This window comes from Gossypium raimondii, chromosome 3, assembly GCF_025698545.1.
Source record: "Gossypium raimondii isolate GPD5lz chromosome 3, ASM2569854v1, whole genome shotgun sequence".
In the NCBI taxonomy this organism is placed as follows: Eukaryota; Viridiplantae; Streptophyta; class Magnoliopsida; order Malvales; family Malvaceae; genus Gossypium; species Gossypium raimondii.
In genome coordinates, this window is record NC_068567.1 from 50,130,904 (window position 1) to 50,156,307 (window position 25,404).

General features: G+C 34.0%; 1 non-coding gene across 1 annotated transcript; it reads right to left on the reverse strand.

The window, feature by feature from the left end:
* Positions 1–22,099: 22,099 nt before the first annotated feature.
* Positions 22,100–22,205, reverse strand: LOC128040093 (small nucleolar RNA R71). The gene has a single exon (XR_008194753.1). It is a non-coding gene; the product is annotated as a small nucleolar RNA R71 (small nucleolar RNA).
* Between the last annotated feature and the right edge of the window lie 3,199 nt (positions 22,206–25,404).

Consider the following 25,404-nt stretch of genomic DNA (forward strand, 5'->3'; position numbering starts at 1 on the left):
GTGAGTCTAGGCGAATCCCTATCGTTAAAACACCAGAAAATAGAAGCCTTTATGGCATATTTAAAATGGAAGCTTCTGTAGCATATCTGACATGGAAACCTTTGTGGCGTATTTGAAATGGAAACCTTTGTGGCGTATCTGAAATGGAAGCCTTTGTGGTGTATATGAAAAATGGCCCTTGTGGCAACCATTTGAAGGGAATGCCTCTGTGGTAAACCCTAAATGAAGAAATGGAATGTATGATGAACTTTGAAAGAATGAAATTTTTGAAAAAATTTGAAGAAATTGTATGAAAGGCAAGTTCTAAAATTAAAGTCTTAGTAGCAAGGTATAAAGGATATGCCCTTGTGGTGAATTATGAAGAAACAACCTCTATGGCGAATACTACAAGGAAGGTTTTTATGGCGCACACAGGTTGGGTTATTCCTGTGGCATAATCTGTAAGGGCTTCCAATGATAAACCATGAACAATTCTCTTACGGCAGACTTTGTGCTATGTAATTGAGGTATCCTACATTGTCCCTAAATGCAAAAAGTAAGACTAATAAGTACGAGACGTATCTATAGGTATAACGGTAAGGTAATTAATATGATTAAGATTTTTATAGAGATAAGGAATTAAAGAGATATAACAAAGTAATGAAATATATTCTAGAAGTCAATGTAAACATGGTAGGCTCTAATGGAAATACCGATCATCTGTGTTTGGGTCTCTTTCTAAAGCTCGATGGAGTCATGGCTTAGTTATTAAAGAATATAGATAAGGCTCAAAGACATTGAAGAGATGAAAAGGCTTTAGGGTAAGGTATGGAAATAAATGTGAGTATAAGAATGGAAATTGAGGAATTAACCGTTAAAGGAAAAATGAAGAATAAGAGCAACGAGATGATAATTGAAACATTGAATGTAATGCACAAGTATGATTCAGTTAAATGAGTGTTTGACTCACTAAGTTCTTTCAAACTTATCTCGGTGTGTTATGTTTCAAGTGGGTTTTAGGGTCTTAGCCTTGAGGGATGTCACCAAGAATGCGTCGAAGAAGTGGCGTATTGGGCTAATATGCATACAGAGTGAGCTTGATGGCGGGATCAAGTCTGATTTGATATATTTTAATAGAAATATCTTTTGTAGGATAGTTATATTTGGTTAGGGCCCTAATTTGGTTGTCGTTGTAAATAAATTCTTGATGTTTGCTAGTAGGATTTCTTCATTGTTTATACTTATGCATTTTATTAAGGATATTTTAAAGTTGAACAGTTGTACTTGATTGAAATTTGTACAAGTAGAACTAAGTTTTAATTGTATAAGATCGGCGATGCCAAGATTCAGATTTGGTTTATTGGGTCGAGTTTTGGTCATTACAAGTTTGGTATTAGAGCCTAGGTTTAGTTGATTCTCAGATTACGTCGAGCCTGGTAGTGTTCTTCAAGTATGATAGACTCTTCTTAGCATGAAATTAATACATCCATAATGAATTAGTGAAAAATGGATAATGATGAATAAAGAAACCAAGGAAGGGTAAATGATCACTCCATTAATAACAAGGATATTGTACCAAAATTTAAGGTAATAAAAGAAAAGTACAAGGCATGAAAAAAGAAAAATTCAATTTCCTCCTTTGACAGGCTGGTTGGCGGGTTCAATAGAGACCTTATCTAGTTAAGGATGACCTTTAGGGTTTTACTCCATGTCTGTTAAGTCCCCTTCATTATCCTTAGCTACGGGCGTAGTGGGGGTGGAAAAGATGACTGATTGTTTCCACTCTCTTTGGAAAGTCTCCCACTCTTCCCCTCTAAGATGTAAACGTTAATGTTGAGTGATTCTGTAGAGATGTCCTTCAGATAATCGAAGTCTACCTTACTAAGGTTAAAAGGACCAACGACCACTTGGGCATGAAGGATGAAGTTCGATTTCCACTTTGTTAGAGCTTCGACAAGGTTCTTCTGGGTATCTTCTTAATACTTCTTGAAGGTTTCCCCATGAGCTTTCCAGCTCTACCTTATAGCCCTGCTCTTGAGCCTTCGACCTCTCATCGAAGATAGATTTTTCATCCTTCAAATGGTTGATCTCGTTTTTCAGTTGATTATTTTTGGTTTAAACATACCCATACTTACTTTTAGAGTTGTGATCTAGGTAGATAGCTTTGTAATCAAACTACTTAAATCTTGGTATTTCTAGCGGAGTTTAACCAAATCGTCTTTATTAGATTCAGATTTCTCCAAATATGATATTTTTTGTTGTAACGCCTACTAGCATATTTAAGAGCCCCGCCCCAAAGACCATGTTCGAGAGACAGGATCTTAGAGACTTGATCCATGAGAGATAAAAGATTCTATGAGGGATGGGATGCAAGACAAGAAGAGAATATTTCTCTTAACTGTTGAGGAAACAAGCTTAGTTGTTGTTGAAGAATAGAACTGAGAGGCATGGAAGAGGGCATTGATTCTATAAGGCCGCGCCAAGGAAAGTTACTGCCTAATTCTATAGGGGTTGCTTCCTATGCCGGAAGAAGAAAGATAGGTGATTGAATTGGAGGGTTTGTCTCCAAGGGATTCTCTGAGGAAAAAGGATTAGGAATATGTTTGGGAGAACCTGTATAAGGGATGGAGCCTTCACACGTTGAAGGAACCTAGTTAGGAATTGGGACTGAGGAAGAGTGAGTGATGGTTGCAGCTGGTCCCTTGTTTCGTTTACGCCTCACTAAGGGTGGGCATTCACTGCTTCTAGTTTCGTGAGTACCTGCTGTTGATTTGACTCTTTTCCTTGCTGCTATTTTTCGTAATGGTACAGTAGTGGTCTTCTCTTGGCCACTAGTCCCCTTGAGAATTGAGGAGATATCCTACAACAGAAACATGTGAATTAGCTTGATTGGAAGATATAATTATCTAATTCCTTGGGCGTAGATTACAAATACGATAAAAGTATGATGGAGGTTCTCTAATGTGCACCAGTAAAACGTGCACCAATTCACTATTTGGGTTGTATGGCCAAGCTTTGAGGGTAGATGGCACAGAAGGATCAATTCTTTGACTGGTGGAAATAGTTGGGTTGTAACCATTTGGACTTAGATTTTTCAAACTATGCTAGAACACACCTTTGACTGAAATCAACTCTATCAAATCAAGTATACAACCCCTTTTTAACCTTTGGTATTGCCTTTTAGCCTCATGAGCATCCTCTTACTGGTATGTGACGTAGACACTTTCCCAAGGAAAGGATAATTTGGTTGAGAAACCAAAACCAGAATTGAGCTTGCTTACCATCCTTATGTACTTGTATTTCTTAGATGAAGATTGGAGATCTTGTTTTAAATGAGGGGTTCAGAGCTGAGCCATACACTAAATTAAGTACTACCAACAGAAGCTCTAGCTCTCCATATTTTGAGTTGGTAAAATATCTGAAAGACACCTAGTAGAAGATGCACATTGTGTATGCAATAGTCGATGAAAATGCCACCAATGCCCACTAAGATAGGGCCGATAACTAGCTCTGTGCAATTCCGTAACTATTGAGTACGCCACAAAAGAATGGATGGAGAGGCAGATAAAACCTAGCTTCTAATAGAATGAGTTGTAAGATGAAGCCCAGAGAATTGTCATTGGGATGGCACTAATTGAGAAGCTGGAAATCTTAAGCAAAGTTCGGGTTTTAGAGACTTCAGGCTCTCAGGTAACGATTAATTTCCTCCCGAGTTATGGTGTAGTCACAAATCTCAGTTTCAAAGTGTGGTGAAGTTTCACGAGCAATGATTTAGTTGGTCTGTTCATGGTCTATCTCTCTGATGGTGGTTCTTCTCATGTTTTTGGTTAAAGGTTAAAAGAAGAAAGAAGAAAGAAGAAAGAAGAAAGAAGAAAGAAGAAAGAAGAAAGAAGAAAAGATTTACCTTTGAGGAAGATCGAGAATGAAAGATGAAGATTGTAGGAAAACTTAATAGAGAAAAGTTATGGTTTCAAATGATTTTGAAAAGTAAGGACAAAATTGCTCAAGAAGTATACTTCAAAAGAGACTGTTCAAATTCTCCAATGTAAGGATGAAATCTGTCTTAAGGAGGTAAGTGAAACGTTTGGAATTTTTGTTCTGATGTTTAAAATTCGAAAGTACCCAACTCATTGTATGCACTTGGCAGGAAGATCAGTTATCATGTATGGAAGTGTAATTCTTTGAGTTAGAAATTTTGAGTATGAAAATTTTGTTATGGGGAGGAGAGCTGTAACACTCAGTTCTGGCGGGTTCTAAAATTGGTGGGTAAACCGAGTAGTACTCTGAGTGGCGTAGTGCTATTCGCCCAATTAATGCTCTTGGTGTGTATAAGTGCGTGCGTAATAGGAATTGGATTAGGATTATTTTAAAGAATTATTTTAGCAAGAATGATGTAACAGCCCGATTTTAGGCCTAGTCGGAACAGTGATTCCGAGACCACAAATTCGACGAGGAAAATTTTATTTTTATTATATTTTTATGGTTTACATTTTCACGGAGTGATTTCGTGAAAATTTCGTTCAAAAAAAAAATTTCGACGTTTAGGCACAAAATTTAGCCAAAAGGACTAAATTGTAAAAAGTACAAAAGTTGAGTTCTACATGTTAAAAGTGTCCAATTGTTATGAAATTTTAAATTGGAGGTCTTTAAATGGTAATTAGACCATTGGTTAAATTGTGGACAAAAATGGGCATGAGATAAGTGAAATAGGAAATTTTTAAGTTAGGGGCATTTTGGTAATTTGGTAATTAAAAAGTATTAAAAAGACAAAATAGTCCAAAAATCATCATCTTCAACCTCATGGCCGAAATTAGCAAGGGGGAAGCCATGGTTATGGTTTTCAAGCTTCCAAGCTCGATTGTAAGTCCGTTCTAACCCCGTTTTAATGTTCTTTATGTTTTTGGAGTCTTGGTAACTTGATTTAGCCTATTCTAGCAATAATTTAACCTAGGGTTTATATTTGAAAAAATAACCATAGGTGAAATGTGTTTATTTTCATGTTTTATGGTAGAATATGAAGCTATAAATTATGTTAAACAACTTTTACTAAGCGATTTTAAGTGAAAACGAGTAAAACGACATAATCGGTAAAAATACCTAATGTTCATAAGTAAGTGTTAGAGTGAGAATTTGATGTTTCCATAGAAGGGAAAAATGTTCAGCATGTCATAAAACATAAGAATAAGAGATGAAGTTTAATTTCTGAGCTTTGGGGAAAAAGTGTAAATATACAAAAGTTTAGGAGCAAAATCGTAATTTTGATAAAGTTCGAGTCAAGGACTGTTTTGATAAATATGAGTGTTAAATAAGTTAAATGTGTCATTATAAGTCAAGAAAGACAAAGAATTAACTTTGATTAGTGAAAAAGAAAAGCGAGAAAAAGTGAGAAATTCCCAGTTGAACCTTCGGAATAAACAGGGATACAAATGAAGTGACAGAAATGATCACATGTGTGGCACGAACTGTGAGTAGGCCACTATGTGAAAGTGAAAGTGATGGTCACGTATGTAGTACTATGTGCAGGCTACTACGTGTACCAGAATGATAGGTCGTATGTGTAGTACTATGTGCAGGCTACTACGTGTATCGGATAGTGATGGTCACGTGTGTAGTACTATGTGTAGGCTACTATGTGAACCGGTATCATTAATTATAAGGTGGTTGCAATGTGCTGATCCCACCGGATATCATTGATTACAAAGGGTGGTTGCTGTGTGCTGAATCCACCGTGTATCTGTTATTATTTCGAAGTGTTCATCGGGAAATTGACTAAGTGAAAATACATGAGATCATGTAACGATTAAGTGTAATTGAATAATGAATATATGTGTGGAATTGAATTGAATATTGACTTGAAAATGCCAAAGTCAATTTTGAATTGAGTAGTGATTGAAAGTGAAAAAGTGAAATTATGAAAAAGTAGAATTAGCAACAAAACATTTTTGGACAGCAACAATCACGTGATTTTGAAAAATCACCAAAAATGATGGAAATATAATTAGAGATTGAATAAGACATGAAATGAAATCTTAGTGAGTATATTTTTACATAAAATAAAAATAGCAAGCAAAAGAGTTATATATTTTGAGATATTTGAATTTTAGTGACACAGGGACGGATTGATTTCAGAATCCCCTGTTTTGATTTTGGAAAATCATTACATATTGTAATAAAATAATTATGAGTTATAATTTATATGATTAGAATAATTAATGAGTCTATTTTCAATAGAAACAAACTAGAACACCATTTGAATTCTTTACAATTAGATAATTCATTTTTAGTGAAGAGTGGTTAGAACTGTCAGACTGCGTAACAGGGTAAACTTTAAACAATAAACTGTACTATTTGGCGAAACCAAAAATTATAAAAATTTTATGGTAAGAATATATTTGAGTCTAGTTTGTGGGAAAATTAACAGTTCTTAATTTGGAGTTCTGTAGCTCCAGATAAAAATAATTTAGTGATACTGACTCAGATAGACAGCTTTGAATATACATAAGGGTGAATAAAGAAACTATAGAAAATGTTATTTCTAAGAATGTTAAGTACACTAAGGATGTGGAATGGAGAGGAGGAGGAGGAAAATTAAATATATATATATGAATTATTTATGTATAATTGGTTATATGATCGATTATAATCGATAAACGTGGAAATAGAAATGATGCTTACATTTGTATATTATTGATCATGGTTTAAGCTCATATTGGAAAATAAAGTTTCATAGTATGTATGTATGGTATATTTGGTATATGATTTGGTATGAAGTAAGGCCATGAATGGTATATAGATTAAATGCACTAGCTTGCGACTATGGTTGGATGATATGTTATTGTTTTGTGTGATATTCGTAGGAAATGGGTGTGCAAAGGAAATGAAATACTAAGTTCATACTTGAAGAATAAAATGACGAAAAAGAGGATGATGAGTTGATTCGATGTTGTTATTTAAGCTTAAGTGATGTTTGCATTGCAATACTAAGAATTTTATAAATGTGTTAATGAAGGGTGAAATCGATAAACGTTGAGTTAAATGGTGAATATGATATTGAATTGTACGTGAATTAAATGGAAGTTTCTAGTGATATGTTTTAAATTAAAAGAATTATGGTGGTACTGAAATGTATATTGGATTGAGAAATTGATTTGAATTGTGAACATAAGAAATTGTGAATTGAATGAAATAAAAATGAAGCATTGAATTACATGAGTAAGTATCGGGTCTCGTAAGCCCTATTTGTTATAATTATAGTATTTTGAAGTTATAATGTAAAGATTTATAAAACCATGTTAATAATTTGGAAAACCTTAATTTGAATGAAATTTTGTAACTCGGTTTAATACGTATGCAAATGTATGTGTTCTAGTAATGCCTCGTACCCTATTCCGGCATCGAATACGGGTAAGGGGTGTTACAGATGAATTGTTAAGGAAAGGAGCTTGGTAATTTATTATGGAATTTTAGGTAATCGGGTTATCATTGAAAAGTATGGTACGCCAAGTTTGGTTTGTTACGTTCTGCGTTCTAACGGTGTGGTTAGGAACGAACGATGAGACTACTCTCTCTATATAAAAATATAGAAAATATTAGATTTTCATACACATTTCCTTACAAATATAAACCACCTATACGACAGATTGAACAGGACTATGGCGCGTGTCAAGTTTTTATAGTGACAAAGGTTGTATATCTAGATAATCAGGATTAGAAAAGAACCTAGAGTATTCCTTCTTTCACTTAAGCTAAGTTGTAGATCTGAATCTTTAGCTATGAATGCTCCATGTCAAGTAGTAGTTGCTGTTGATCCTACAAGGGAAGTCTGGATCTGGAATTTGGAACTGTTATAGTTGAGAATCAGGTGAGTCTCTAAACTGACTCATGTGTGCATACTATTATTCTAGATGCTTCCATAAAGACACATACGAACTTTGAACTGAAACTTAAAAAGGATGTCATGATGAATATGTTGATATGTGAATTGTAACACCCCTAACCTGTCTGTTGTCGGATTCAGGTTACGGAGCATTACCGATCAAATCAAAACATTTAATTTCAAAACAGAAATAATTATGCAACTTAATATCAACATGTAAAAACTCAATACAATCATTGTGAAAATTACACTTACAGGTCTTAAATTGAGCTTACGAGGCCCTAAAATTAGTTTGGGAACAATCCAGGATCAATTTAAAATAAAACGGAAAATTTTGAAAAAACATGAAAATTTTGGAAAATAGGGGTCACACGGCCGTGTGACATAGCCCAGACCGGGTGGACATTTGAAGTCTCGACACACGACCGTGTCCCAGCCTGAGTGTATATTCGAAATAGGGCCACACAGCCGTGTCGTAGGCCGTGCGTTAGACCGTATGTGTATTTGATGTTGGGTCACACGGTCGTATCGCAAGCCGTTTGCCAAACCGTGCCACAAACTATTTTGAGACACACGACTGTGTTGCAAGCTGTGTCTTAGATCATGTGCAACTTGCACCTAAAAAAATAATAACACACGGTCGTGTAGGGTGACCGTGTATGGCACATGGCCGTGTGCAACATAATTTGCCCCTTAAACAAGCCATTTCAAAGCCAATTACTTGCACAACAAGATACACCAATTTCACAACCATTCACATGACCAAAACACTCGTCAACCACATTAAAAACATACCAATTTCATCTACCTACAAAATTAACCAATGTGCCCTCATTAACACCACATTTCAATCATCAACTAAAAGTTTCCATTCAACTTTAAAACAAACCATACACTTCATTCATTCAACATCAAAAGTTATCAACATTATACCTATTACTTAATACCCTATATTAACTTAGTTTAACATGATTTATACCACAAACACACACTCCAAAATAAACCAAACTTGCATAACACATCAATTACACAAAATTAATCATTTGCATCTTGTTACAATCTTCTAACATTATATACCAAACATGTTATATACATACCACATTTAACCTCCAATAATACTTCAAATAAAAATATACCGATGCTATATGACGATAGGTGTGAGCTCCGATGATCTGATCAACGCTCCAAAAGTTCAAAATCTATAAAAGAACAATAACAGAGTAAATATGTAAATTACTTAGTAATTTTTAATGAATTAACATATAACTTACCAAAAATTCACTTAAATTGTACTTGCACATGGCAAATAACCTTAACATTATCACAATCACAAACCATTAATTTCATGCCAGTAACCTTTAACAGTACGAATGATTAAATCTTGTATTACTTATCTTTCTTTCTTCCGATGGATCTTTGTAAAAGTATTCAAATACATGAGTCCAAAAACGGATAATGCTCGTAAGAGCTATTCAGGTATAGATTAAATATGTCAATTTACCCGTCTGGGCTAAACCAATGACATTATAGATAAACTAGCTTGGCCAGGGCTAGGTATACATGAAAAATGACAACGGATTACCAGTCTAGGCTAAATGTGAGTCTCATGTACATCCGAGTCCGTAACACATTCAAGAACTTGGTCCAGATCAAAAATTTAGACAAACATCTCATGTAAGAAACTTTTACTCAATCCATTGGAATTATTTCAAAATTTCATTATATTTACACAGGACAGTTTGGTTCATCAATTCCACAAATATACAAACATCAACAACAATAGTATTAAACGAAGAATATATAATCGAAATGACCGTAGAACTTACTCGATTAACATTTTTAACCAAAATTCCAATCTAACCAAAATTATTATATTTCTATAACAACTCATAATATTCATAATTACACAAAATTCCATGGAATTTTACAAATTTAACATTTAAATCCTAATTACCAAAATCACTAACAACTACTCCACAATTTAATACTGTTCAAGAATCAAACTCACAAAACCATTATAAAACTCCAAAAATCTTGTAAAATCAACAATGACACAAGTTAAAACATTCCACAATTTAATGAATTAACATCTAGGTTAACAAGACTTAGATGCAATGATCTCAAAAATATAAGATTTACCAAAAACAGAATTGAAATTTACTTACATGCAAGCCCTCCTTCAAGCTCCAAAAATGGGTGTTTTCTTCTTTTATTTTTGGAAAACACACCAAGATGATGATAATTAGATGTTTCCTTCATTTTTTATTAATTTAATATTTATTTACCTAGTTACCCTTATTATAACTTTAATAATCAACCAAAACAAAGGTCCATAGTCGTTCACTATCCATGTTTATGGCATAATTGCCACTTAAATCCCTAAAATCATATTTCTATCTCCATTTAACACTTCTAAAAAATAACCACTAACTTTTACTACTTTTGCACTTTAGTCCTTTTACTTAATTACCTAACTAAATACCAAATTTTCTTAATCAAACTTTAATACAACATTATAAAATCCTATAAATATTAATTAGCTAATAAAACAATAACTTACTAACCAAAATTGTGGTCCTAAAACCACTATTCCCGACACCACTAAAATATGGGATGTTACATGAATAGTAGTTGAGGATTGCATGTATGACTCATATGAATCTTACATGTATAGAGTATGTGATAAATAACTTGAAGTTAAAGCTTGACTGTATGGGCATTTTTTGAATGCATGAGGTGAATAGTGTGTTAAGTTTAAATGGTCTCTATGCATGAAAGGTCTGTTAGTGAGTCTGTGCTTATCTTCGCGGAGTTGTCTAAAGGGGTCCGTTGAGAGTTTAATAACGATTTTTGAAAGAAGAAGTCCATGGGACCATATCATTTAAGACCATAAATGGTGGGTTTTGGCATCATATGAGCTAATATAAAGGAAGGGTATTACCTAACGGGTTTTCGCGTGACTTAGGATGATGAGGGGCAAACCTCACTGATCTATTTTAATTCGGTGTAGTAGATTAAACTAGTTTTCGCATTTGAGGAGCTTGAATACAAGCAATTTTATTATGTTTTAGTTGAGTTTTTTGAATTTCATTTACATTAAATAAAAAATGTAATTTGAGTCTTTTATTGACCTTAGGGGCTGAATGAGGCCTAAAGGTGAGCTAATATACTTTATGAATGTGCAAGACACCATTAGAGGGCGTACCAACTCAATACTGGTTGTTGTGTTGAAACACGAGGAGTTTGATGTCGCAACATAGGGAGTAGAGCACAAGAATCCCGAGACTGCCTATAGTGTCGTGACAGAACAAAGGGATGTCTCAACACAACCCTGAAGCTACCCCGAGTACGAGCATACTGCCTTCGATATCGCGACAAAGATGCTAGGATGTCAGGACATCAGTCCTATACGAAAAATACTTATGAGCTAGAGGAGTTTTGGTCTGCACAATCAAATGTTTAATAGGAGAACGTCAACTGACCTATGGTTGAGGATGACAACAAACCTAAATTTATAAATAGCCTCATCAAACACTTGTTAAAGGACAACTTTCATACTTTATAATTTTCTTTGTATTTTAAGTTTTTCCTTTTTTTACACTTTAGGTTATTTTCAATTTTGCTATTTGCATTTGCTGGGAGAACTAATTTGTTGAACTTAATCAACTCTTTGTGGATTTTGTGCTTCAATCAATACAATTCAAGAATCTCTTAAACCTTCATATATTGACTTGTTATTAATGTTTATCTTTCGTATCATGTTTACTATGTTTTTGAAATCCATGAGGAACTAATCCTCTTATGGCGGATTAGTGAGTGGAGGTATGATTAATTGATTGTTGTGCAGGGTTTTCTTAGCGAATTAGCTGTTCGGGAAAGAAAGAACTTAAACCCTAGGCTTGTCAACCCTAGGAAGTCATTGAGGTGCGAATTAACCCAAAATTGGTATGGCCTATACGTGAACACCTTAGCCCTGAATTGGTTAGGACTGCGAGGTCGAGAGATAAGTAGTTCTTGCCAACTCATTATTTTAGTGGAAGATAAAGAGATCCTGCTAGTGTAACGACTAGTTGATTGAACAGGAAACTCGAAGCAACAGTTAGTTATGACTATCGAAGGGAGCTAATCTCCCAGGCTCATATCCAATTCAATTTCTATATCAAATTTCCTGAAGTCTTTACTTTTATATTATTTTATTCTTTATTTATAAAAATACAAAAAATATTTCTTTATGTTTATTCATAATATAATTTATTTAAAGTACTAATTAGTTCTATTTGTGCTTAGGTTAGGATTAAGTTAGTGCTCGCCTCCCTTGGGTACGATCCTTGGAGTACCCACCTACTTCGTTGTAACTATATTACAACCTGATCCATATACTTGTGAACACCGCTTATTTGATATATTTTGTGCAAGATTCTTAGGCTTAGTTTGGATGGGCGGTGTGTTTGCCTCCGGTGAGGTTAAAAACAGTGGTGGTGGTGAGATTAGTTACTGTAGTGGTGAGATTGAATACTGTAGCGGTGAGATTAGAAATAGCGGTGAATGTGTATTTGGATTCAAATGCAACTATAGCGGTGAGATGAGAATAAAAAATGACCATTATAGACATTAGTTTACAATGTATTTATAATAAAATAAATAATTAAATTTATATTAATATTAAATAATATAACATAAAATTTTATTTTATTGTTTATAACATGATAATTAAAATATTAAAATCATATGCGTTAGATTTAAATATTTTTAACTTATATTAATAATAAATAATAAAATATATTTAAATTATTTTATATTAAATAATAATTAAACTTATATATTTATGACAATAAATTTATATATTTATTAAATTGTTATATAAAAATTATATAATAATATCTAATAATATTTTACTTTCTATAAAACTAAAAAAAAACAAAGAACAAGGGTAATAAAGAAACTAATCTCAATTTTTTTCTCCACTGGCACCTTTGACTCCAGTGAAAATTGAGAGCAACAATGTGGTGAGAGTGCTCACTTGCATCACACCTCAAATCTTCCAAACAAGAAACCAGTACAGTGAAAAGGAGTATTCACCCAATATTCCATCTCACCATAGGGAAAATCCAATCCAAAGGAAGCCTTACTCTGGATGTTGGTACGTCTGAAGGTGGTTAATTTGTTGGTGCCGTTGTGGGGGAGGCAATGTCACTAGATTAATTTTAATTGTAGCACTCTAATAGAATAATTAGAAAAAATTTAAATTACAGATACAATTTTATTTTCTTATTGTTGCTAACGTCTTTTATCCCCTTTTTGGTTTTGTGTATGACTCGTAGTAGGGGAAAACTTATAGATCCAGAAAGAATAATTTGTAGGAATCGTCGACAGTAGTAGCAACAGCAGATGCAAAATTCGTCACCTACTATAAGTAATTTACCATCGCAAGACAACCAGTTGTTTGACGATAATAACCAAGAAGACCTACCACCACCATTACAACTACCCACAAATATATATATGGCGCGCAACGAAAGAACTTTAAGGGACTATGCGTTACCAAGTCTGGAGATGGTTCAAGGAAGTATAACAAGGTCAACTATCACAACTAACAATTTTGAAATTAAACCAACAATGATCCAGATGATTCAGAATAATTTGCAGTTTAGAGGCATAATGACAAAGGACCCAAATTGGCATCTAAAATGGTTTTTTCAACTTTGTGATACTTTTAAATATAATGGGGTCACCGATGACGCTATTCGTCCTCGACTGTTCCCCTTCTGCTTAATAGATAACACTTTTTCTTGGTTAGACTCGCAGGCAGCAGGATCTATTATGACATGGGATGAACCCACAAGAAAATTCTTGCAAAAGTTCTTCCCTATTAGCAAAACGACTCAACTAAGGAGGGATATTGCAACGTTCAAACAATTAGGAGAAAGTTTTCATGAAGCCTAAGAATGTTTTAAAACATTAATTCAGAAATGCCCACATCATGAACTACCTAAGTTGTTATGACTATAAATGTTTTATAACAGGTTGGATGCACATACACGATTAGGACTAGATGGAGCCGCAAAATGAGCTTTAATGAATAAGACATACGAGGATGTGTATGAACTAATAGAAAACATGTCGATGAGCTCTTGCTAGTGGCCAACTGAATGCTATACATATGGCTAGAAACCATCTATGGTAAAAGCTGTCCAAAAAGATGATAGATACCAACAGATAGTGGACAGAATCAACCGTATAAAGTCCTCATCTGGTGTATCGTCTATATTGAATGAGACAAACCACTCTTTCACTATATTAATAACCCAACCGAGGATGTGAACTATATTGAGAATAGAGGTGGAAACCCATATCCAAATACTTATAATCCCGAAAGGAGAGATCACTCGAACTTGAGATGGGGTAGAAATCAAGAAGAAAATAATAACTCTAACTAGGTTAAGAATTCTAATTATCAACCTCCTTATTTGCAGAAGCCTCACGAAAGGGCCAACCCAAATAACCATACTGTATGTGGTCAACGCTTGGATTGTATCGAGGGGGAAATGTAGTCAATGAGGACAGACATGAAACTAAAGCAATTTGAGTGCACCAAATTTGTGAAGACTTCGTCTAAACTGTAAGACCAAATGAGGCAATTAATGAGCATGATGGGAGACATTAAGAGACAAATTGCAACTGATATCCTTAGTAACACTGGAGATAATTCTCAAAGAGAGGGGAAAGGGCATGTGAAAGCAATTGCGCTCCGATCAAGTAAAGTGCTGAGTAGCACAGATAACCTAATTCAGGAGGGAACCAAGAGGAATATAGATGATCTTCATGAAGAACTTCCAGAAGCTGATGATGAACCAGGATCGAAGGAAATAGCTGAACCAACAGCTGAGCTAGAGAAACAACTAATCAAGGAACCCAGAACCACAAAGGTACCATTCCCTTCACGATTAAAGAAAAAAATGCGGGATGAAGATGGATTTGTAAGTTTTCTAAACTTATTTAAAACATTAAATGTTAACTTGCCTCTTATTGATTTAATTGAAAAAGTCCCTAACTATGCCAAATTCCTAAAAGAAATCATGTCTAGGCATAGGAAAATTAAAACAGGAGAGCAAGTTACCATAAGCGCCTCATGTAGTGAGATTATATATAGACAAGTTCCCAAAAAACTAAAAGAGCCAAGAAGCTTTACACTCCCTATAGAGATAAGGAATATTCACTTTAGTAAAGCCCTATGTGATTTAAAAGCTAGCATAAACTTAATGCCCTTATCTATATATGAAAAAATCGAGCTAGGGGACCTTAAAAGCACTTAAATCACACTATAGTTGGCCAACAAATCTTCAGTGCATCCAAAAGGAGTATTGGAAGATGTGTTAGTCAAAGTGTGCAACTTCATCATTCTAGTAGGTTTTGTAATATTAGACTTTGAAGAAGACATTGAGTACCTATCTTGTTAGGAAGACCATTCTTAGCAACATCTATATCCACCATTAATCTGGAAAAGAATGAATTAGCCATGAAGATTAATGGTGAAACTAAAACGTACGGTCACCAACAAGATGAGGTAGAAAGGAAAGGATTAGGGAGACCATGTTATGAAATACTTGTAAATATCCCTAATAACCCTAAAGAAGCGAAGATGTTTCCTGCGATTAGTGCAGGGTGGAAACATAGGTATAAAGAGCAGGACAAGTGGAAGAAAATGGAGTCGCATGACGAATGCTGACAAATACAGATAGAAACAATTCAGGGAAAACATCCTTGTGCACATTACTTGAACTGATGGATGAATCTGGTAGTAAAACTTGATAGTTCTAATTAAACTCTAATTTTATGTATATTATTGTATATTTAACTAACTACTTAGCTTAAACTTTAATTTTTATTAACATTGTGCTTTATAGGAACCGAGACATTTTGGGAGCATAAATTTGGCTTAAAACAGAGTTGATGCCGAAACATGGAACCCCCGTGTCATAACACCGCGTCCAAAATCGATAAAATCATCTCGATCTCATGACACAATAACTTTGTATCGTGACACAGAAGATAGTTTACTTAGGATTCCAAAATTTCATAGTGTGTTGCGACATCAAACCCCGATGTCCCGACAACGGTAAATTGCCAAGGGTGTTGCGACACAGAACCCCACTATGTTACGACATCGTTGTAATTTTTTACAGGGTTGACCCGACCCGTTCTCGCAACTCGGTGGCATAAACCATGTTTTAACCCATTTTAACACTAATATAACCTTTATTTTAACCCTAAAACATATTATCAACCTCCTCTAAACTCTAAAACACTACTTAACCTTTTCAAAAAATTTAAATTTCAACAAACCCTAAAACCCTTTTTACTTTTCCTTACTATTCTTTCACAAAATCTCTTTTTCTAATATTATTTGATGCAAAAGAAAATGAGAAACATTCAAAGGAACTACAACAACTGAACATTACAAGGAATCCAAAAAGAAGTTATATAAGGTTAAGGGTTCCTAACTCATCTTTTTACTGTTCCATTGAAAATTTTGCTTGTTAGTTTATTAGTATTAGCCTAGTACACCATTAAATATGCCTCTAAGGAAAGTTAGGAGAACTAATGAATTGGAACCATCAACAGTTCCAAACCCCTCTAATTTCCCTAATAAAAATGTTGAGAAATATTTTCTAGAACTTCAGGGGAAAACATTTATTTAAAAGAGGGGATTTGAACAATCGATGGTTCACTGTCAGGAGATTTGGCCTTTGGTTCGATACCATAGATGGGAACGCTTCTGTGTAATCCCAAAAGACTTCGCAATGATCCCTATAGTTCAAGAATATTACACATCTTTGCGGGACCAAGAGTCTAAAAGAATTAATGCCTCCACTTAGGAAATAGTACCAGTGCGAGGGAAGGAAGTACAAATACCCCTCGAATTAGTTGCGAATTTTATAACGCTCCATTTTATGAGAAAGACTTTGTAGAAAAAAATTGATTTAGATTATTTTAGAGACATAAATATGGACAATGTTATAAACTATCTGACAGAAGGAAGGGGCGAATGGAAGTGTCACCCAGGTACTGATATCCCAACTTTGTTTAATCAAGCAATTTTGTTTCCTGTAGCAAAAATGTGGATTCAATTTCTATGCACTAGAATTACTCTTGCGTTGAATGTTTCTAATGTCAATACTTTTCGAGCGATTTTGCTTTACGCTATTTTGTAGAAGAAACAAATATGCATTGGAACATTGATATACCAAAATATGAAATTGCGCGTTAGTGGCCAGAAAGTAGAAGTCTTCTTTTCCCACTTAGTGATAGCCTTATGCAAAAGAGCAAGCATTTCGATGGTGTCTACTGAGCAATCCATGAAGCCATCCCGAAGCCTAATTGGAGACACACTATATACACAGTACATAGAGCTTCGGATGAAACAAATAAAGGAGTGGAATAAATGCCAACAAGAGAATACGGCTACTCTAGCCTCATTTCAAAGGAAAGCAAAATCGACAACCCAACAAGAAATTGGTGAGAGCAGCCATCCAAAGATGGATTGGATGATACATTGGATGCAAGAATTAGACCTACTTTTTTAAGAATTTACACAGCAAAACAACATTAGAATGCCTAATTATACTTCAGATATGTTCGGGCCAATGCTTTCTGAGTAGGAAGAATATGAGCATGAAATTGAAGAACAAGAAGAAAGTGAAAATGAGGAAGGAGAGGAGGATGAGGAGATCGACTTTGAGGATGATGATTGAACTTTTGTTTGTAAAGATTGTAACTATTGGGATAATTTGTTTAACTTTTATTTGTAAAGAAACTTAATTATTTCCCAATGATTTGACATGGTGAGGCTCAAATACCACTTGTTAGAACCATAAAAATAATATCTAATATAAAATTTAATTAACCAAAATCTTTCATGTCAAATAATCAAGAACAAAGCTAAATGCGGAAGCGCACTTGAATCCATTGATTTCTTAGAACCTTCGAGCTTGTGGTTTTGATCTTCTAAATTAGCACACAATTAATTCAGAGAATGTGTCTCTCTCTTTTCTAAAGATGATATATTAGAAAAATTACATATATATAATTTGGGGACCATAACCCTAATATATATAACTTTTGTACATTAACCCTAATTTCTAAGCAGCCCATCATTAATTAGAAATTAGTTACTTGAGCATCTACACATATTTGACCCATATTTTTTTAATAATTAAAAGGCAATAAACCTTAGTCAAATTAGATCATTTTAATTTGGACTAACCTTTATAATAATAAATAATAACATATAATTACTTTTATTGTATATGTGATTTCCTATTTTCTAACAAATATAGGTCACCAATTATAATTATTTCTTAATTTATTTTAAAGAAACATATGTTTGTGCTATAATTGTTTCCGAAAGTTTTAGAATTTTTTATAAATCATTTAATATATGATACATTGTCTTTCTTGTGAACCGCAACCGAAGTTTAATTTCTTTAATGCAATCACAATTAGTTTGCCCTTGTAGCTTAACTAATTATTATCTTACAATTACATGAGGACTAACTAGTTGCAAAGACAAGAAGTTGTCTGTTTTGTCTTATTTGTATTAATCAATTAAAAAAGGCTTCATAATTAAGCAACTTAAATACCTATGAAACTGGTTTAATATTTAAGCAGATGGTTTAAGTCAACTCATGTATATAATAATTATGATTTAAGTATTTAACATGCGGAAATGTTACAAAGCGAATTCAACTTAACAAATTTCGAGATTCAACGCATTTTGAACTTTAAACCTAATGGGTTGATCTAGTAATTTTGAAAATATAATAATTTATGTTATATATGAAAGAAAAGAAGATATACGTATATATAACGTGAAAATAATATGGCTTTATAATATAGCAGGTTAAAATTTATATAGAATAAATTATTATCATACGATAGTTAATATAAAATATTTTGAATATGATTATGTAGTATAATTAACATAAATACTAGAATTATTTTAGATGTGATACAACCTCCATTGTAATATAATTAATATATTATATCAATATATATGTGTGTGTGTGTGTGTGAAAACACTTATAATGCCATTACTTTGAAGAAACTAGCTTCAAGTTTCATAAACTATATTTACCTACACCACACACCAAACGCAATAAATAGACTCGTGTATCTGTATATGTGAGGAAATTACAATAACAAATCGACGATAACCATATGTACATGACGAAACGGTGGTCACAGTATTCAAAGGAGAATCGCAGAGTTCCAAGTTGCACTATCAACTTGCCCAACTTGCTATATCTTTCTCACAAAAATATTGGACTCTGCTACCTTTTGTGTTTATCTCAAGCTAATCATCATTCCATATTTTAAACACTAAATTTGAATCATAACATATAAAAAGAAAAAGTTCTCTCTCAAGTCTCAATGAAACATGGCGCTAGCGTTGTCCACGGAATCAAGCATGCTGTAGTACTTCAGTCATCTTTTATTTGTTTTTTATTTCCCTCTTGAAACTTCCATTTCTGAAACTCGTGCCCACTCCCTTGATTTATATTTTCTTCATCTGATAAGGTTTCCAAGCCTTGCAAGAAACAGCTAAGCAATCCCTTTCGATGAATGGAACTCTGTGCTGTCTTCAACAATCCACCACTATTGAATTGCAATATATTAACAGTTAAGTATTGCAGAAAATCCATTAATGCTTTTTGTGACATCCCCCACCATAACCTTAATGTATGGTTTTCATGGGTTTATAAATTAACGGATAGGAATTGGAGTTTGAAGAGATTAAGACACCACGAGAGACAAAGATGCTCAAGGATAAACTGATAATGCTGATCTTTGCTTTATTAATGCTATCATATATTCGTGTTTTGTGATGACATGGGTGTTACTCTTGAGGGAAAGATGATTAATGATCAATGCATGGCCCCACCGAAACAAACAAAAAACTAAACAACAAAGAATGACTACTCAATATATATATATATATATATATATATGCGGGGTTTATAATGAAAGTTATGGTTACTGTTGAGGAGACAAAATCTAAACATTGAACTGTCTAGTAGTTAATTCGGTATATTTTTGTATTTAAAGAACTTACTTTTTAGTCAATTTAATATTTATTAATACATTTTCAGTATTTAATACTTAGGAATAAATATTAGTAAAATAATTATTTTTTAACACATTTTGTGAGTGTGGTGATCTATTAGGCCGACACGGGCCTTAGATGGTACCAATATGTTCAATTGATTGTGTAGGATGATGGATTATGTCCCAATTGACCTATGAGTAAAGGACGAGTGATGCAAAAGCTTCCCAAGCCATCAAAGCATGAAACAAATCATACAAGGCATAAATTTACTGTCGTTTCACAACATGCTAGGCCTATGGCGCGACATATGTCGACGTGATGCCAAAGTATACCAAAACTATTTTTGTCTGCACAATCAACTTTATAGAAAGACTTAAGACATGCCGAAGACCTAATTTGGGCTTCCAACACTCCTATAAATAAGACCTTAGGGTTTGATGTAACTAAGTCGTCTTAGACGCAATCAAAAACCCTAGTAGTTTAGGAGTAGGATTAGATTTAGTTTCTTTCGGCTTTTCTAAACTCTGTTTTTCCTCTTGGAATCGGTTTCAATCCAAGAGTTCTTATATATTATTAAAGTATCTCAGTTTATTTCTTCTTTGCAAATAATGATAGTTGATTATTCCAATCGAGAGATTCGTTACTCGGTACTCTACTCGACATCAATCCAGGATTATTATAATATATTTTCTCTTTCGATTTATTCGTGTTGATTGCATGCTTATTTCAATTGAGATTAAGATTATGAATAACAAGAGTGGCTAAATCCCTTAGGGAGATTAATAAGTGGATGGGGACATGATTAATGGAGGATTTAGGGTTTTCAAAGAGGATTAGTTGGTATAGATACGCGTTCTTAAACATTAGGCTTCACAACCCTAGGAATTAATCATAGAGGAGACGAGATCAGGAGATAAGTCAAACAAAGTAAATCATACTTTATCCTTATTGAGAAAGTAAGATTGAGAGATAAGCGAGTATCAACCAATCGATTAATTAGTTTAAGACCGGGAGGTAATAATTGGTTAATTGATAGCTAATCCACGCTAGAACTCTAATCCAAAGTTAATTACAAATCCTAAAACGGGTTAATCCTCTTGATTGGTTTTATTGATTTCATTGTTTGTTTATTTTTCTTGTTTATTTATTTTTGTTCTTTAATTTCTCTTATTAATCTATTTTATGGTTTCTCACAATATAGGAATTAATTATTACTCTTTAGACTTATTATTTTAAAAATATTTTTATAGATTTATTCCATCCTCCCTTGGTTACGATCCTCGAAATACTTCCTGTGTTTCGTTGTACACATATACTATATTACAATTTGACCCGTATACTTGCGGACACCGTTGTTCTAATTTTATATATATTTGGTGTGATATTTTACTATAAATGATAGCACGTTTATAAGCGGTCAAGTTGTTGGTGTCGTTGCAAGGGATGTTTCGGTATAAAATCTAGAAAATAGTTTTACAGTTAAAAAGATAAGTAGGAACATTAAAACATATAGATACAATATTTAATTATTGTCTATTTATTTTTATTTTTATTTTTTTAATTTCTTTTTAATTTTTTAATTTGTTTATGACCCGAAGCCCCAGCACCCCAATCGAACCATACCCAAATCCAGAGAAAAATACTCAAGTGCAATCATCAATTGATGAACACCGATCCACCCATAGTAATAAATTTACCCCAAAAAAATCCTTTATTTGATGACCCATGAGAATAGTAAGTACATATCCGGGAAGAAGTCCTAATGGAGCAAAGGACGTTGCATGAGTACGCCCTACCTACATTAGATGTGGTGCGTGGTAACATCGAAAGGTCGACAATCAATGCCAATTATTTTGAAATAAAAATGGCCATAATTTAGATGATCTAAAATACGCTGCAATTCAAGGGAAATATGATGGAAGACCCTAATTGGCACTTAAAGCAGTTTCTTCAATTCTGCAACACCTTCAAGTACAACAAGGTATCCAATGAAGCTGTGCATCTTTGGTCAATCCCATTCACTTTATGCGACAACGCAACTGATTGGTTAGAGTCATTAGAACTAGGCTCCATTACAACATAAAACAATCTAGCAGAAAAGTTTCTCTATAAATTTTTCCCGATAAGTAGAACCATTCAGCTCAGGCAAGAAATCGCCAATTTTAAACAATATAATGGTGAATAAATATATGAGGTGTGGGAACAATTTAGGAAAATGCTAAGGAAGTTCCCACACCATGGACTGTAGCACGGCTCCAGATCCAAATAGTTTACAACAGCATTGACAACGACATTAGATCTAGCCTAGACGAAGCGGCTAGAGGATCTCTCATGTTCCATACTTATGAACGAGCCTACAAAATCATAGACGACATGGACATGAGTTTGTATGTGTGACCCAATAAGATATTTATGTACAAATAAAAGCCACCAATGGTAAAAGCTATGAACGAAAATAATGGTGATGATCAATTCCAACAAATCCTAAAAAAGCTTAACCGTTTGGAGATACCTGTCAAGCCAACGAGAACGAAGCTATGTACTTAGAACCAAGTGAAGAAGGGAAGCTCGATAGTTAATAGTGGTCGAGATCCCTGTTCAAATACCCACAACCCTAGTTGTAAGGATCATCCGAACCTCAAATGGGTAGGAAACCATAGAGGGGAAAATCAAGCATAATCTTTGTAACACCCCGAAATTTAGGGGGTTAAAATAATTAGGTGTCATTGTATTAATCTAAAATAAAACTTGATTAGGAGGTCTAATTTGAAAAATAGTGTGTTTTAATTGAGTTGGGACTTAATTGGAAAAAAGGGTAAAAGTGAATTAAAATATTAATAGTGAGACTTGACTATGAGTATTAATTATTGTATATAAACTAAAATAGGAGAGTATTGAAAACTATAGGTTAAATAAGTTAAAGAAAAATTAGGCAAATATCTAAGGTAATAAAAAAAGTAAGTTGAAGCGAAATGAATATATATAATCAAGTAACTAAAATAAATAAGAAATAAGGCTTAGGCTTGATGGTTAAGTAACTTGTATATTCCTTAGAAGTTTTAGGTTCAAATCTCACTCCTTCTATTTATTTTCCTTTTATTTCTAAAAGTTAGCAAGCCTCCAACAAGAAGCAATAGGTATAATTAAGTGCTAAAGCTTAACAAGAAATGGGCTAAGGCCGAGTGGTAAGTCCTTGGCACTCCCAAGCACTTGGGTTTGTATCACGTCTCTCTTGTCACTTTCCTTTTAAATTCAGCAAACTTTAGGAAAATTTCAATAACTCCCTTAACTTTGGAAAAATTATAATGACGCCCAAAGGTTTATAAAGCTTAGAAATTCACCAAATCCAATCCCAACTAGAATTCAACTTTTATCCTTCTTCAAAATTCAAATAGAATTAAAATTCCATCACTTTTTTATCTTCTTATTCTAATTTAAATTTCAAATTATTCATTTTCAAATCCTAACACAAATTATCCTCATTCCTTCTATTTATTCTCTATTTTTCCTTCAAACCCTCTTTTGCAAAATTCTCTCAAAGCTTTTTGCTAGAAATTTCATTCTTAAATCTCAACTTTGCAATCACTTCCAAATTGAATCAATTTTCATCAATTTTCGAATTTCGTACCATCAATCTCTAAATTCCTATTAAGATCGGTAAGCTTTTCTTGTTTCCCAATAGCTAGATCTCATAAATTTTGAAAAATCATTATTTTCGTTAATCTTTCATTCGTTACGGATGTTTTACGATATTGTCGAAAAACCCCCAAAATCTTGAAATCCGTAATTGATTCGTGCGTTTTGTCAATAGAAAGACCCGTATAGGTAATCTGGTTCATACTTGGATGTGATTGGGTTGATTGGGCTGATTGGGTTGGGTATTAGATGTTGGACCTTAATTGTTTGGGCTAATTTTCGGACTGGTGTTTAGTGGGTTTGAGGCTTAATGTAATCCGGGCTTGGATTTAAATTTGTAATACTGGACAATATTGGACTTTTATTATATTTATTTTATATATATATATTTTATATTTGGGTTTTACTACTTGGGTTTGGGTTGGTCAAAATTTGGGTATTACAGCTGCCCCTCTTTGCTCGTTATCGTGTAACGAGAACGGAGCAAAGACTTTAGAAAATAGCCAATTTTGCCTGGTCATGTTGGACCGTCGTGCTCTTCTACTTCGAGTTTCCTCATTCCATCCTACTGTATCTTCAGAGGTATAGGAATCGGTGCCTCGATCCACTCCACCGCAACATCGGGGAGATCAGATTTGTAACTCGTAACTGTAATGTCGGGGAAGCAAGATTTGCCATTGTAGCTTTAATTTGTTCCACTGCATTATCTGGGAAGTAATATTCGCTGTTGTAGCTTTAATCTTCTTGACTGCAATGTTGGGGAAGCAAGATTCGCCATTGTGGCTTTAATCTGCTCCACTACATTATCTGGGAGATAAGGTCTGAAATTATTCGGTCTATTCCACTGTAATCTCAGGGAGATAATACCTGATACGATCTGCTCTACTGTAACTTCAGAGATAAGATCCTTTATTTTAATCCACTCCACTGTAATCTCAGGGAGATAGGATTACTAGCTTCAATCTGCTCCGCTGTAATCTCAGGGAGATAAGATCTAAAATTCTTCGGTCTATTCCACTGTAATCTTAGGGAGATAAGACCTGATGCGATCTACTCTACTGTAACTTCAGAGAGGTAATATCCTTTATTTTAATCCGTTCCACTGTAATCTCAGGGAAATAGGATTAGTGGCTTCAATCTGCTCTGCTGTAATCTCAAGGAGATAGGATCTGTAATTCTTCGGTCTATTCCACTGTAATCTCAGGGAGATAAGACCTGATGCGATCTACTCTACTGTAACTTCAGAGAGATAAGATCTTTTATTTTAATCCGTTCCACTGTAATCTTAGGGAAATAGGATTACTGGCTTCAATTTGCTCCATTGTAATCTTAGGGAGATAAGACCTGATGCGATCTACTATACTGTAACTTCAGAGAGATAAGATCCTTTATTTTAATCTGTTCCACTGTAATCTCAGGGAAATAGGATTACTGGCTTCAATCTGCTCCGCTGTAATCTTAGGGAGATAAGATCCACCACCTTCGATCTGCTTCACTGTCGATGCAGGAAGACAAGATCTATCATCTTCACTGATCTATTCTTTGGGGAACATGACCTGTATAATGAACCTAATTATGCCTAATGATTTGGATGGCATGATCAAAATGAATCAAATGCTCCTAACTAGACATGTGTGAATGGTGTTTGCATGAATGCAAAATTATATATATATTTTTTCGAGAATGATCCTTCTTTATCACTTAGGTTATCATTGCTCAAAGTTTATTAAGGCTTTGTCACGGCCATGCTTCAACACGTTCCTTCTTGGCCGGTGTCTTAAATGAAACATTTAATTAAATTTCCCCC